At 36.5% G+C, this 3,900-nt stretch overlaps 1 protein-coding gene across 1 annotated transcript in view; it reads right to left on the bottom strand.

Annotated features, from left to right (window-relative positions):
- LOC106871144 (protein shifted-like) overlaps positions 1 to 3,900 on the bottom strand; it is a 92,118-nt gene that overhangs the window by 23,633 nt on the left and 64,585 nt on the right. The window lies entirely within an intron of this gene.

The following is a 3,900-nucleotide window of genomic DNA, read 5'->3' as shown; positions in this document are numbered from 1 at the left end:
TGTGTGTGTGTGTGTGTAAACATGCGCATGCGTATTTTGTGACATAGGAAAAACTCTGCACGTCACCTAAGTAGAAACAATGGGGACTTCCATCTATTTCTCAAGATCTCTCTTCTTAAATGCTTTTGAAATCAGGAAAACATTCACTGCAGTTATCGACCGTGATACAAGAGCCATAACAAACGTCACGATGGACGTCACGATACCGCTATTACGCAATGGCTGTTCCTACTAAACTAGAAGAGGTAATGACACTATTACAATGACACAGTGATAAGATGCAGCCTTAGCGACGAAATAGTACGGGGTGTGAGAGATATTTGAACACTTATCAGTATATTACCGTCTTCAAACAAACTAAAAGGGTTTATTTTTTTTAGATCCTTCATAATAGATAAAATGGTAACACAAGAAAAGAATAGACATGCTGTCATTGTTGTTATATATACGGAACAGCGATTTAGAAATTGCCAATTTTCTAAATGTTACAAGATCTTTTGTACACAATGTTCAGATAGAATTGGAAGCTTCTAGCCAGAATGTTTCAACTGTGTCAAAGAGAAAGACTATTCTAAACGTAAGGACACTGCAATTCATCCAGAAGGTTTAAAATATTATCAATGAATATCCAGGAAAAATCAATGAGAGCCATCGCTAAAGAACTTCAGGTGTCAGAGTGCACTGTCAAAACTGTGGTGCATGAGGACATTCGGTATAAGTTGTATGTACTGAGGAGCAGCTAGTTGTTGTCTACGAAGATGCAGGAAAATCGTTTGATCTGTGCCAAGCGGTTACTTAACAACGTTAAAAACCCTCACGAATATGACAGGGTTTGGTTCTCTGATGAGAAAAACACCCTCTAAGACCAAAAGTCTCACAGAAGAAATGATAGATGGTTATGTACAGATCATTCTACTGTTCCCAGAGTGATGCATTCTAAGTCTCCACTGACTTCGATGATTTTGAAGAGGTAAGCAACAAAGATCATATCATGCCGCCTCACACCTTTCCATTGATTCTTAGCATTAATACTACAGGAACTACAGGATATGTTGAGGTGCTGAAGACAGCCACACGAAGCTGAAAATCAGCAGATAGACACTAGTATATATAAGTATATATAAGCATGTCAAGATATACAACTATATGCATGAATATACATACATAAAACAAAACATAGAAATCTGCACATATACATACATGCATACAAAAAAACTCTGTTCACTGTTGTTGAAATTTGAATGACGGAGCCTTGGATCTAGGTTAGAAACCGGCTCTTTCTTTGTTGGCATGTTAGATTATCGAAGTTATCGCAGAGCAACATGAAATGGAGTGTTTTGCTCAAGAGCACAAAGCACCACCTGGAATCGAAACCATAATCTTGCGATCCAGAATGCAACACCCTAACCGCTAGACTACGCACTTTCACATACATACATACATCTTTACAACATACATACATACATACATACATACATACATACATACATACTTGCATACATACATACATACATACATACATACATACATACATACATACATACACACATACGCGCACACACATATATACATAGGTATACATACATACATACATACATACATACATACGTATATATATACATACTTACATACACACATCCGTACATATATACATACTTACATACACACTCACACGCGCACGCAGAGACAAGCATACACACACAAATTACGACATATGTTTAAACAAGTGGTTTGTTTATACTAAACAAAAGTCCGTCCCCCACTTATCTCCCCTTTAATCAGATGTTACATTAGTGACATTGTCTTAAACACAACATTCCTTTCTATGAAAAGACTTTAGTCGACATTCGCTGATGATAGAGTACCAATGTTTACAGAGTAGTATATTGTTAAATAATAACGACAACTAGAATAATCAAAACACACACACACACACACACACACACACACACACACGTATATATATTTAAACATGCGTACAAACATACATACACACACATACACACACACAGATACAGACATATTTATTGACACATGTATGTGTATGTGTGTGTGTGTGTGTCTTTGTGGGTGGGTGCATGGTGCTACATAGACATCTATATACATAAGTGGGAGGAGCGCATGCGTGAGTGTATTCCAAATATTCTCCACCTAGAAACAAGATCATTTATGAATTTTTTATTTTTTTTTGTATGTTTCTTTACAACGAAGTCATTATCATCATCATTACAAAAGTAATGATGATGATGATGATGATGATGATGATGATGATCTTGAGCGCCGCCACCACCACCACCACCACCACCACCATCATCATCATCATCATCATCATCATCGCCATCAGATACACAAAGAGGCCAGAAGACCATTTATACCGATAAGTGTAGAGCTAGTAACTATACTTTACGATTCATTGCCTTATAGACACACACACACGCACATGCACACACACACGCACATGCACACACACATGCACACTAATATCGAACAGTGAAAATGAACAGTCAATATGCATTGATGGATAAATATTCTTTATTTGTGAGTTGACAAGACAACTAACGGTTTCATGCGAGGAGATCTTTGCAATTGTTTAAGTGTGCCACATGTAAGCGTTGATAGTCGTCTCCATTTGAGATGGGAATACCCAAGAAGACTTCTATGTGACACACTTGACCACAATTGCAAAGATGTCTTCATATGAAACTATTGGCTGCATTGTTAACCCACAAATGAATTGCGCGCGCGCGTGTGTGTGTGTGTGTGTGTGTGTGTGTAAATTGGGCAGCATTTTTTAAATCACGCACTTAACAGAAGAAATTAAATAAATTGAGCCTTCATCAGCTATCACTCCAAGAGGTTAAATTAAGTACCAGTTGCGTACTGGGCCAATCTAATCGACTGTCCCCCTCCTCCAAAAATTTTAGGGCCTTGTGCCTTGAGTAGAAAAGAATATAAATTAAAAGGTAGACCCAAGTATTATAATAACTATGAAACTGAACCACGATGTTAAATATTTAATAATGTTTTCTACTATAGACACAAGGCCTGAAATTTGGCGGAAGAGGGCTTGTTGATTACATCTACCCCAGTGCGTAACTGGTACTTATTTTATCGACCACGAATGGATAAAAGGTAAAGTCGACCTCGGCGAAATTTGAACTCAGAACGTAAGGACGGACGTAATGCCGCTAAACTTTTTTACTCGGCGTGCCAACGATTCTCCCTGCTCAACGACTTATAATGACTTTATTTATCACAATATAGATTAACAGGTAGACCAACGTGTAATATAAAAACTACCAAACCGAGCCAAGATGTTAAATATTTAATAATACGATAAAGATATTTCGTGAGGCACAGCAGCTAATGTAGCATCATGGAATGATTTATTGTAAACATTCACAATGCTTCATAACTCCCAGCTGATGTTGCAGTTTACGATAAGTTAATTAATCAGGTGCAATTATCTTGTTATATTATATACAATACTTTTTGTAACGGTATTTGCAGATAAATTTTCGGATTTTTCTTATTTAACAAGTTGGTTATTGCAATATACATTTAGCTATTTAATGCTAAAATTTGATGCTGTTATATTTGACTTTCTATACATTATTATACAGAACAGTAACATTTTTGTTATCATTAATCCTGAAAAACATGATTCAGATAGCGAAGTTTGAAGTTATCTTCGATCATAACAATATATAGGTTATTTAAATGATTGAATTAGACTTATAGTAAATGCACGAAGAAGCACAACTCTTTATTGATACAGCAAAGCATGATCTTTCCTTTGTTAACTGCTAGAACAGAAGTTATTTCTATCAAACACGCACTATCATACAAATGTGTGTGAGTGCGGGTTGTGTGTGTGTGTGTGTGTGTGTGTGTGTGTGT

The sequence above is a fragment of the Octopus bimaculoides genome, chromosome 20, assembly GCF_001194135.2.
Source record: "Octopus bimaculoides isolate UCB-OBI-ISO-001 chromosome 20, ASM119413v2, whole genome shotgun sequence".
In the NCBI taxonomy this organism is placed as follows: domain Eukaryota; kingdom Metazoa; phylum Mollusca; class Cephalopoda; order Octopoda; family Octopodidae; genus Octopus; species Octopus bimaculoides.
The sequence above is the reverse complement of the archived record's forward strand: the minus strand, read 5'-3'. Positions and strand labels throughout refer to the sequence as shown.